The sequence below is a fragment of the Notothenia rossii genome, assembly GCF_949606895.1.
Source record: "Notothenia rossii genome assembly, chromosome: 8".
In the NCBI taxonomy this organism is placed as follows: domain Eukaryota; kingdom Metazoa; phylum Chordata; class Actinopteri; order Perciformes; family Nototheniidae; genus Notothenia; species Notothenia rossii.
In genome coordinates, this window is record NC_136906.1 from 33,671,323 (window position 1) to 33,684,376 (window position 13,054).

At 39.3% G+C, this 13,054-nt stretch overlaps 2 long non-coding RNA genes across 3 annotated transcripts in view; both read left to right on the top strand.

Moving 5' to 3' along the window:
* The window catches only part of LOC307017354, a 527,538-nt gene that overhangs the window by 26,493 nt on the left and 487,991 nt on the right, over positions 1 to 13,054 (top strand). The window lies entirely within an intron of this gene.
* On the top strand, positions 5,493 to 10,002 carry LOC307017283. Of its 2 annotated transcripts, none has more exons than XR_013802112.1 (6): positions 5,493 to 6,014; positions 6,736 to 6,814; positions 6,896 to 7,004; positions 7,158 to 7,246; positions 8,804 to 8,993; positions 9,791 to 10,002. It is a non-coding gene; the product is annotated as an uncharacterized lncRNA (long non-coding RNA). The 2 variants fall into 2 exon arrangements; XR_013802113.1 differs by lacking the exon at positions 5,493 to 6,014 and adding an exon at positions 6,028 to 6,229.

Consider the following 13,054-nt stretch of genomic DNA (forward strand, 5'->3'; position numbering starts at 1 on the left):
TGTTGCGTTCAGTGAACACGGGAAATTACAGTCCTGCCGTTGTCTCTTGTGTCATGATGAGGTTCACGTAAAGCACGGTTAATGTATTATATTATTGAGGTGTCTCAAATATACGTCAATCAAGTGGCACCTGCTAACGGGGTGGTGGATGATAGGTTTACATCTAAAAACATATTTTTCAAACATTATTATTTTAATTTAATTTTTCTTTCTTTTGTTACTTTTTTTTTAACTGTCTTTGATCTACCCGCACCACACTCGCGATCGACCGGTCGATCGCGATCGACTGGTTGGTGACCACTACTCTAGCTAGACCCTCCAGAAAAACGCGATTCTGCGATCGAAGAATTTACCGCATAATCAACAAAATGGCGCAGATTTTTAAAAGGCCGCATATTTATCAAAATGCCGCATAATCCCCGCATTTTTCCACACAAAGTTGAGAAAAAAAAAAGTTAACTCATCTTGACGTGAAATAGTGATGATTATGATGCGACGTCATCAGCTCGCGCATCACAGAAGGTAAACAACACCATAGAGTGAACGTGTATAACTCACACGACGAACATTTCTGCTAAAGACCGGGCAAAGCAGTACCCCGATGCAGTGGCGGCTGGTGGAAAATATTTTTGGTGGGGCTGTTGATATAGTGAGTAAACATTTTTTTTTTGGGAGAAATGACCCCTTAAATTGGGACTTCTGGTGATGTAATGGCCCATAAAATCGTGGTTCTAGGGCCAGGAACAACCAGGCTGAGTCGGGCTGAGTATGCTAAACTAGAGAGAGAATCGCTGTCAAGGGGGCTACAACTACAACAAGAGGAACATATTTGACCGTGATTTAATTGTAATACACGTTTCAAAATGATGCCGAAGTAACAACATACTGATACCGGATAGTAAAAACCATGAATTAAGGCTTTGACAAGTCTGCAGACAGACGGCAGGCGAAAAACCTTTTAAAATGTGTGTTTTCTAATGGAGATTTGGCTAAGCTAACGTTGTAAATGCTCCGACCGTCCACACTCACAACAACGGCCTATACAGACATAAATAAACCAGCGACTGTATTCGCCATGACACAGACAGTATGTGGTTTGTACTTGTTTAACTTTTGTCTAGTTTCTGAACAGATATGAAGAGCTGTGAGCTCTGAGTGCTAAGAGCTAGCGGCTATGTTGTTTTTCTGGAGAGCTCATTGAAGATGACGTCACGGCTCCGCCTACACTGCGTTACTATAGATACTACCCCAGTTCCTCACGAGTCTAAAAAACAGCTCACGTCAACGCACGTAAGCAACGTGGGCGCCAACGTGAGCGCCAACGTGAGCGCCAACGTGAGCGCCAACGTGAGCGCCCTCGTGACCAAAATATTTGACGGCGCTGATTGGCTGAAATTATGTTTCGGCGGCACAGTTTACTATTGAGACTTTTGCAACGTGCTGGTCGCTGCTGTTTGGCTCGGGGGCAGCGCCCCGTAATGATAAACTAATGCCAAGGGCAAGGCCAGGCAGGAAACATGTGACTTGGCAGTAACTTTAGACATCGTAACACAATTTTAAACAAGATTTTATTGTAGATTATACATTTTACTGATACCAATTGTATGATATTTACCTTGTTCATTAAAAATTAAAAATATAAAATATATATATTTTAGAAATATATATATTTTTAAATATATATTTTTTAATTTAATATTTTTTTGAATATTTTTTTTTGTATGTGGGAAGAGGTGGGGCGGCGCCCCTAGCGCCCCTATGGGTCGGCCGCCACTGCCCCGATGTCTTTCACGAAAGTGGGGGGAAACTATTCTGCACGCCGTGCAACTGTGAAAATCGGCGGTGACGACCCACTTTGATTCATTCAAACATTCGAAAGTGCTTTCTGCTGCTGCGGACAAGAAAGCCAAACAACTCACGTTCACCGAGGCATCAACCTCCAAAACCCTTTCGAGGGCTACAAGAAACGAAGTGAGTAGCCTACAACATGGTCAGATAATGAACGAGTAAATTAAAACAGAATAAGGCAGAGAAGTGTGTGTGTGTGTGTGTGTGTGTGTGTGTGTGTGTGTGTGTGTGTGTGTGTGTGTGAGAGAGATATTAAAATAGCCCAATTGCTTTTACAATAAATAAACATTGAATGTGTGTAATTGAATAGGAAAGGGGTTTAACATTAGTGGCAGGTTGTGTGTGAGATAGAATAAATAAGACAGCCCAATATTTTAAAAAAAAATCTATTATTTTTCGCAACTTTCCGCATATTTCACAATTTCACCGCATAAAATCACACAAAAACCCTGCATGTTTAATCGCATAATCAAGGATTTTAGCCCGCATAATCAAGGATTTTAGCCCGCATAATCAAGGATTTTAGTCCGTATAATCAAGGATTTTTGCCCGCGTTTTTCTGGAGGGTCTATCTAGCTGTGACATCACGCACTCTAGTTAATGTTAAAATGTGAAGAAAACCTCTGAAACAAGGTCTGAAGAATATTTAATATCTCTAAAAGTAAGAATCAGATTTAAAAGTTGTTTTACACTAATGTCAGAAAGATGTGTAACATTTTAAAGTTGGAATGAGGTGTCTGAGTGAAAGTATGAATGAACAGTTAGCAGTTGAATTGCATGAAGATTTGTTGTAGTTGAAGATTTCCTCCATTGACTTCAATGTTAAAAATGTGATGTATTATGGGATGTATCTCTGGAATTATGAAAGTTATGAATGAGAAAAGTAATAGCCATCGATTCCCGACCGAGCTGAACGTTTTGATGTTTGAACGGAGTTTCTGCGATGTTCAATGCGGGAGGAGAAGCGCGGCAAAATAAGTCGGCGGAATAATAATTAAAAAATTGTTCGTGCGTAGAAGAACAGTTAGTTGGAATGCTGTTAACAGCATTCCCACTAAATAATTAAGTTATTGAGTTTTTAGCATAATACTTCAGAATCTTAAAATCCCTTAACGTTTGTATGCAATTGTGCTAAATTCAACACTGGAATCAAGCAAATATTAATATGTTTGCATGACATTAGTTATTTATATTTTGATATCACTTAATTATACGTTTAATACATTTAAGTCAAGCTAAGGTACATGTGATGGCAGCTAGTTAGTGCTCTTACCTGTGAGGCCTCCTCCAAACAGCATAATAACCAGACTGTATCATTAAAACTAAGTACCAGTTCTAGATCCTTGACTTTAGACAAACAATTCAAAGGACAACATGTATTTAAAGACCAATCTTTATTTGAATGTGCCTCTTAACCTGATATATTAGTTATACAGTAATAGTATTGACAATCTAAAAACATTGAGCAACTCAACAGTCAACTTTATGTTTCTTAAAGCATTTGTTATTTTCATTTTCCCCCTCTCATATTCAGTGTGGACGGATTGAGACAGCGTGGTGTCCAGAAAGCTGCAGAGACTTTAGGGAGAAACCTCCGTGTGATGGACGTCCTGTCTGTTGGTTTGGAGAGGAATGAGGGTCTTTCCTCTGCAAGGAGGACCAGGTCTGATGGAGGAGCCCATGCTGGGCAAAGCTGATACCAACTGCACAGGCCTAGTCTGTCACTTTATTTGACTAAATGTGTTTACTTTAATAGTTTTACACCTTCTGTCCATATGTGCTTTTTATTTAAAACATGTTTGATTAAGTTTTGGTTCACATTTCAATAAATTGTATTTGTATTTGCACTCCTTTCGTCCATTATTCTTACTGAAAATGTTAGATTACACATTCACATCTGACTGAAGATTGGCCCCATTTATTTGTGACGTTGCAAACTCTGCGGTACAAGGCACATGTGTGATGTGAAGCTCATAAAGCGAGGCAAATAGAAATAATCAGCGGATGGAGTGTAGATGTGGAAATAGGTGCATTCGATCAGCTGACCGTTTTTACAATAAAAGTAGTTTCTTAGTGTACTGGTCTTAAAATCTCATAACATCAGCTTTTAATGTTCTTCTTGGATGTTCTTCTTGACCCTCAGAGAAGGAGAACATGTCATGTCTTTCAGGCATGTCCTTTCCTTACAAAAATTACAGGAAACATAAAACATATTATTGCAGAACAAGTGTGCTATTTATGAAAGCGGTGTGTTTCTGTGTTTAGGGGCTGTAGATATAATTATTTTGTAATTGTAATGTTTTTGTTTTATTTCAACAGTGAGCTACAAAGACAATCAGATTATGAATGAAAAGTATGAAGTTCATCAACATTGAAATATATGTTATCAAAACGTAGTGCAACTGTAGAAGCGTGCTCTGTTGTCTCACTGAAAGAATAACTTTTACCACGTTTTTTACAGACAATATTGAGAGATAAATAGTAGCAGTTCTCACTATGTGTTAAACATCTTTGCCTTTAATACATTAAATTAGAAAGCTGACAAAATCATATTGCTTGTTAACATCTAAATTTAACTTTTTGCACAGAAAAAACCCTCAACTTCACTGATGTGTAGGTTATCTAGTATTGTTTAATGGAATGTATATCAGTGTATTAAAGTCAATACTTTCTTGATTCTTTGTACAGTATGAAAAAAATAGTATGTACCTGAGCTGAAGTTCACTGCTGTGAGGAGTCCAGTTATGTCTCTCACTCTCTGGTCCAGCCTGCCTGCATCACCTGTACACCTTAAACCAGTGGTCACCAACCTTTTTAAGCCCAAGATCACCGACCTCGGCCTAGGTGAAAGGCGAGATCTACCTATTGCAGAATTGAGTGAAAAAGACGGCCCAGACAATGCTTCCAAGTTGAGGCCTTTTATATAGGCTAATTGCATCTGAATTACTGTTACAATGAAGGCTCCATAATCAGCTCACGGCATATAGGCAGGGGTAAAGTGTTGTTGGGGGGCGGACCTCACCTCCTCTAGGAAGGTCCGGGGGGATGCTCCCCCGGGAAGATTTTTTTTTAAATAATGAAGTTGAAAGCATCAATCTGGTGCACTTTGAGAGCAACATGAAGAGATCTATGGATACCTCTCTCAGCACCCATATGAAACAGAACTGTAAACAGATTTTCTTTTTCTTTACGGATATTTTACAATTCACTCCCCTTTTAAACTATATTCTTGTTTTACTGACATACTGTATAGTAGGCTATTTCATACCTGTTTTTCATTTATTCTCTTATTGTTTGTACAACTATAATGATCATATGAAGGTGTGCCGCGGAAATAATCTTTTGAATAATTTGTGACAAAACCGTTCTAAACACTCAGAGAGTCCTTTAGCTCACCTGAGCCCCTCAGTCTGACAGGAGAGGACTCTCCTCCAGCTTGTTGTGGAAACAGCTCCTTATGTCCATTAGTTAGTTAGTGCAGCTAGCTAACCAGATGCTAACATCACGGTTCCCGCTAGCACCGGTCCCTCTCTCTCCCTCCCTCTCTCCCTCCCTCTATCACACTAAATGCGCTATTGCCACACACACACAGAGCCGAGCTTGAATGACACAAGCACACGTGTATTTCCATGCAACTCTCTGATTGGTGTGGTGTCTTGCCTCTGTTGCGTTCAGTGAACACCCTGCTGAAAAAACCAGCATAGACCAGCTTAAGATGGTTGCTGGTTTTAGCTGGTGTTAGCTGGTGTTAGGTTGGTGTTAGGCTGGTGTTAGGCTGGTTTAGTTGTTTTTCCAGGCTGTTCTTGCTGGTTCAAGACCAGCCTGGTCAGCTAAACCAGCATAGCCCTGCATTGATGTCATGCTGGTCCATGCTGGTTTTAGCTGGTCTATGCTGGTGAAGCTGGTATTTATGCTGGTCTACCAGCAGTCTTGCTGGCGAAACTGAAACAGACAAAGACAGACAGAGAGGGCGGGACACCGGCGTAACGGCGAGACGGCAGTGGTTGAAACAAAGCGGTATTGTTTTAACTGGCACTAACGGTCGAGGAGTGAAGATCAGTTGAACGTTTCTGGGACTCCGCCCAGCGGCTGCTGGCACCCGCTGACAGCTCGGACAGCTCTGAAAGCTCTGTCTTCTGGGAAACGCGCTAAAAGTCCTTCTGGAGGTAAGCAACACTACACAATTTCACCAAGTCAGAGAGTAAAAGCTTTCTCGAAGGTTCGTTTTGCTTTCTTACAACGTTACGTTAATGTTAACTTAACCTTACGTTTGCTAGGAGGCAAACGTACGGCTGTTAACGGCTGTCTTAGCTAACAACAGTTAGCAGCTAACGTTTTCTGCAGTTTGTGTTTCCCCTGAAAAACGTGATACTATTTAAGGGTAAGTTAACTTAACGTTATCTTACAAGTTGAGAGAGTTACATTTTGTTTAAAATCGTCAATGTTATGCCATTAGAGGTGTTGTGTTGAACATGAAGTTAGCTAACTGTAGCTCTCTACCAAAGGTTAGCATGTTAAGCTGTACTTTCTGTGGGAGCTAGCTTAATACAAAAAGGGTTTTTGTGCTTCATTGTAAACTTTTCTTACAAATGTGTGTTAATCTACCTGAAATTGTGGGACAGTTTTTTTCTACTCAATGATACAGACCATTGTTAAGGAGATGCAAAACATACTGTAAATGAGTTGGGTTCGACATATACCTTGAGTAATGTTACTTTTCTGCTAAAAAATTCAACCTTATCAGATGAGGACATCACCAAAGTGTGTGAGTCAGTCAGGGGATTTTATCTGTTCTTTGCATGTCGTACAGGACCTATGCACACACTGCTCTGGTATTAATTAAAAATATAATTGTAAAATGTAAGTCTCGCTCTTGTCATCGTTCAGGCTTTGCATTTGAACTCCTATGACTGGTTGCGGACTTGAAGGGAACGACTTCCTGGCCTTCCTGACATCCAGGAAAAAGGTGAGATTCTAATCCATTTCAATGCCAAAAGCAAGTTGTTGTTTTTAACTTTTTTTAATATGATTTTTTGGGGAATTTCAGTTTTATTGGACAGTAGAGATCTACTGGAAACAGTGGAGAGGGAGGAGATGATATGCAGCAAAAGGCCGAGCCGGATGGTTGCTGCTCCATGTGGAACGTGTTATATCAGGTAAAGCACTTTGGTACCCAGATATTTATGGTATTGAGTTTGAATTTAGCTTTTGGAATGTAATTTCCAACTGTGCATTTTAAAGACTGAAAAAACAGGCTCAGGTTAAAGCTTGTCCTCCTGTCTTCTCTTATTTCCTTATCTTTCTTTCAGGTGTAACATCTACCAATGGTTGTACATGAAACCACCTCTTTGCTGTCCTACTAGTCAACCCTCCTGATCAGGTCCTTTCCTAAATAGTGGTAAGTTGTTTTACAGTTCAGTGTACGTTAATTTAGCAACTTAATGCCTACTGCTGTTGAATAAACCCTATATATATATATATACTAGGGCTGTCCCGAATACCATTTTTCGGGCTCCGGATATTATCAGCAGCGAATATTCGAATATTCGGTGCGGAGAGATTACTATTATTTTTTAATAAAACATTTTTTTCCAAAAGGTTTCATAACACGCTCAGAATCCGAGACACCTGACAACACGCTGTTAAGCAGAAGCGCAGAAAGAGCATACTATTACGATTTATATTTATTTATTGTCTCAGTACATACATTAAAACTAACCGGTCCTCTGCATTTAACCCAGCCACAGTGCAGCGCCCGGGGACCAAATCTGGTTCCAAATTCCGTCTATAACGTTTTACAACCTAAAGATACAAAACACATATTTCTGTTAAAACAACAATACTTTTAATAACATAGCCGTAACAGTAGGCCTAACAGTGTAACACTTGTTACCGATACAGTAAACAGTATTTAAATAAATGAAGAACGAAAAATAAATGAATGAACTGTATGCCAATAATTGCCTTAGCCCCAGATGTTCCCACATTACTCTATTATTTTCACTATTCGGATAAAATTGAAAAACTAATATAAAAAAACAATTTGGTTGCTTGCTTGCTACTATTTTCCAAGCAAAGTAAGTACACGTTTTTATCATGTGTAACGTTACTGTTTAAACGGCGGATAAAGCAGCTTCATCATGGCAACTTGAAAACAGCTAAGCTCAGCTAGGCTACTACTAACAGCATCCAGGTGACTTTTCAGAGTTGTTGTGCCACCGTGGTAGGCCAGTTTCTTGTCGCATATTTGGCACACTGCCTTCTTCTTACCGTCGTCCAATTTAAAATGGTCCCACACAGCTGAAGTCTTCGGCATTTTGTGTTCAGGTGTGTGAAGCGAGGTGAAGCGTGCCGTTTGCGTTCGTGACTGTGAGAGAACGCGATGTCAGGAGCACAGGCTGAGATTGTATATATTTCCGCATTTTAACAGTGCAATTCAAAAGTATAAATATAGTATAAGAATATGGCAATTTGCCTTTATTGATAGCATACATTTAGGGAACATTTTTTGAAAAACAAATATCCGAATAATGAAATTGAAACCCGAATAGTTGGCCAACAAACGAATATTCGAATAGTCGAATATTCGGGTACAGCCCTAATATATACATCCATCAGCAATCAATAAAACAAATCGTCCAACACAAAATAGAAGAAATCTGGAGCTATTCTATTTATTTTTATACAACAGCATCTATTGGGACTGCTCATTGATGTTGTCAAGAGCCATTGAGTCTACCTTTTGTAGTCGGCCTCTCAGAATGTTTATCATTTCTTTGTCTCTTAAAATTCCAATAATCATTAGTTTTTTTATTGTTGATATTGTTTTGTTCTTTATTTTTGTTGTGAGAATCACTTTGCAATTGTGTAAGTTCTATATAAATAGTTATACTAATATTATTGTTGTTACCATCATTACTATTATTAATAATGTCTTCTTTATTTATCGCTGCAGAAAGGATCATGCCAGCCCACATTAAACACCTGATCAAGAACTTGTGAATCTTCAGGCAGAAAAGATGAGAACACCTGTTCAAAGTTCCAGTTCCCTGTATATCGAACCATGCTTGTGCTCTGTTCCACATGTCTTCAGTCCGTTCCGGACCCCATGACTCGGACACTAGTTCTACCAAGACTCATTAGAGGTAAGCAGTGGTAGCAGAGTGGAGTTATCTTTGTATTTAGGCTGCAAGTCGACAAGAATAGATTACAAATCGCTTAAAAAAAGTTCAGACAAGTGTTACGCAGGTGTGGCGCTGATATAGTTTATATAATATGCGGTTTAATTAAATTATTTCCGGTGCAGAGAAAAACACTCGAGGTGGATGTATAAAGTACATACTGGTGTTAATAAAATATAGCGTATATCCCTCAATTTATCGACAATAAGAATGACAATACATACTTCCGGGTGTAAAGTAATATATCTATCATGTAGATCCTAAACATCCACTGGAGGTAGATTCTGAAAGTAACATATACACTTCTCACGAGAAATGTAATCATAAAGCATTATTATGGCCAAACTATCCTACAATTTAGGATTTTCCACTGAAAAAAGTGTTGGATTAAATATTCAAAGGTTTTATTCTCATATGCTCAGCAGCTACAGTGTAGAAATGTCAATGAAATTCTTCTGACCTCAGCTCCTCCAACAATGCAACATATATAATAAAATACAAAAATACAAAATAAAAAGTAGTGCAAAAAGTTTATATACATGTAATATAATATGATATTTACAAGAACAGAATGTGAAATTAAATAATGTAAATTAAGAAAATAAATAAATACGGTGTATTGCGTGGATAATAGACCCAATCACAGTTAATGTTCAAAACAAAAATTTGATAATTTTTTCTTTTTCATCTCACAGTGCACATATTTAAGTAATCATAACACATAGCTAAAAGTTAATCTGTTTTTCCTTTCTCTTTTCAAGAGTGCTTCAGAGGATGGCTGAATTCACAAAACGTGGAGAAGACCGAGAGGGAGAAGTTACTACATTTCACAAAAAATACAGGACCTTGTGAAAATCGGAAAGAAACAGTTGAAGGAAACTGCTTAAAAATATGAAGTAATGGGTGTTTTGAAAATGTTTTCAAATGTATGTTAATGTTCATTGTGTGTTATAAATTATTTTACTGCTTCTAATCAATTTATTTATGAGTATTTATTTACAGACATTCTATACATTCTGGTACCTTTCTGGTAAGGTATGTGCTCTGATCTGAAATGATAGATGTTTTCATTGAGCTACTGCAATTGGGTGAGAGTGTTTCATCATCATATATGACCAGCTTAACCATCAAGTAATCCCAGTTAAAGTTCTACTCAAGATCATACCAGTCTGACCAGCAAATGGTAACCAGCTAGACCACTGTGACTACCAGCTTTTACCAGCCATCCCGACCAGCTAATGGTAACCAGCTAGAACACTGTGACCAAACCAGCTATCCTGACCAGCTAGACCACTGTGACCACCAGCTTTTACCAGCCATCCCGACCAGCTAATGGTAACCAGCTAGAACACTGTGACCAAACCAGCTATCCTGACCAGCTAGACCACTGTGACCACCAGCTTTTACCAGCCATCCCGACCAGCTAATGGTAACCAGCTAGACCACTGTGACCAAACCAGATATCCTGACCAACTAGACCACTGTGAACACCAGCTTTTACCAGCCATCCTGACCAGCTAATGGTAACCAGCTAGACCACTGTGACCAAACCAGCAATCCTGACCAGCTAGACCACTGTGACCACCAGCTTTTACCAGCTAAACCAGCTATCCCGACCAGCTAATGGTGACCAAACCAGCTATCCTGACCAGCTAAAGTGTCCAAAACCCCTCTTAACCAGCCAACTAATCCGGCCTAATATTGACTGGCCTGACCAGCCAGACAAGCCTTGTTGGTCTAAGCTGTTTTTTTCAGCAGGAAATTACAGTCCTGCCGTTGTCTCTTGTGTCATGATGAGGTTCACGTAAAGCACGGTTAATGTATTATATTATTGAGGTGTCTCAAATATACGTCCATCAAGTGGCACCTGCTAACGGGGTGGCGGAGGATAGGTTTACATCTAAAAATTTATTTTTCAAACATTATTATTTTAATTTTATTTTTCTTTCTTTTGTTACTTTTTTTTTCAACGGTCCGCGATCTACCCACACCACACTCGGTCGATCGCGATCGACTGGTTGGCGACCACTGCCTTAAACAAACAGATATATATGTAAAGTACCATGTGTACAAACAATATAACTGATTCTCTTCTGTTGAACATGTTAGATTGTGAATTGTCCGAGTCAGGGTCCTTTTTATTTGACTGTAACTTTGGAAGTTGTGTTACCAATGCTTGCTGTTTATTTGATACCAATTTGGTAATGCAATTCATAAAAACAACAAGGTTTGGGTTTGTTCTTCAGATGACTGTGATGTTAACGTGTAAGCTCAATAATGAACTCCAGCTCAACCAACCATCTTGTAATATCTAAGTAATCATCTTGAAATATGACATTAATAATTGTAATATACACACATCTTATTGTGAGGTTGATTTCACATGCACTACTTCGACATTAGCTTGTCTACATACTTGAGCATAGCCAATTTAAATTAACCTTAGCGATGCATACAGTTCCTACCTAAATAATAATAATCTCTCTAAGTTACAAGGATGACCTTATTTTATCAACCTCAAACAGAAGCCGTTTGTTGTACAGTATTATCCCACTTAACGCTTAACACTTGTCTATTTCGTTTTAACCTTTATAAATATAGTCTATGATTTTAACTTGGAGGCTACTATTAGCATCGTTAGCACCGATGTAGCTACCACTCGCTTACACGCTAACCCAAGCCTTAACATTAATTACGTAGCTGATTAAAATCATTAACACATAAATAAGTACTCAAATTTCACTTACCGCAAAACTGCATTCATGCATCGTCTGTTTCAACCACAGAGCGAGTCACAATAGTCCGATAAGCATGAAGAACAAACAAACACGGCCGGGGGCAAGTTGTGTTCCCTGGATGAGCTGAACAGGCAGAGTGCCTGTAGCTTCACCCCGGCTCTTCCACATTGTTTTGCCGCTTGGTAACCTCCTAATGTATTGTATAACTCCTATGAAAATGTTCAAAAAGTGCTCAAACTTCACATGTGTGCTAACAGTCCAGTCGGAAGACATCTACGGGACAGTTTTGAGATTTCTTCAAATGCCGTTGCCATGGCAACACAATGCTCGCCATGAAACACGGCTTTCTCATAACTTCAGTGAAACTGCTCCAAATGCCCCAAAACTTCACAGGTTTGGTAACGATGCAGCCATCAACGCATCTAAGCGTATTATGGTGTCATAAAATGCCGTTGCCATGACGACAGATCATTCGCCATCAAGTTAGTTCAGAAGTTTGCAGTTCGAATATTCTTCTGCTTTCCCAAGCCTTTTTACTTTCTTTTCTTCTCTCATCACACATTCAAGCCCCCATGTTCATGTATCATTTCAATCTAAATTCTTCACTTTCTTCTTACACATTTCATTTCAATCTAAATTCTTCACTTTTTTCATACACATTTCATTTTAATCTAAATTCTTCACTTTCTTCTTAAGCATTACATTTCAGCATAGCGTCAGATTTTCATCATAAAGCATTCCCACTAGCAATTTCTTCAGAAATTGCATTCTTTAGTTATGACTTTTTATCTCATAATTATGACTTTTTATCTCATTATTATGACTTTTTATCTCATAATTCGACTTTCTTATCTCATAATTATGAGTTTTCTTGGGGATTTTAATTTTTTTAAGTGGCGGAAATGGGCTTCCATATAATCTGTTATCTGTAAACCATCCATCCATCCATCTTCTCCCGCTTATCCGTGGTCGGGTCGCGGAGGTAGCAGTTCCAGCAGAGAGCCCCAAACTTTCCTTTCCCTGGCCACATCAACCAGCTCTGACTGGGGGATCCCAAGGCGCTCCCAGGCCAGCGAAGAGATATAATCCTTCCACCTGGTTCTAGGTCTACCCCTGGACGTGCCTGGAACACCTCCCTAGGGAGGCGCCCAGGTGGCATCCTAACTAGGTGCCCAAACCACACCAACTGGCTCCTTTCGACGCGAAGGAGGAGCGGTTCAACTCCGAGTCCCTCCCGGATGACCGAACTTCTCACCTTATCCCTAAGGGAGACACCAGCCACCCTGC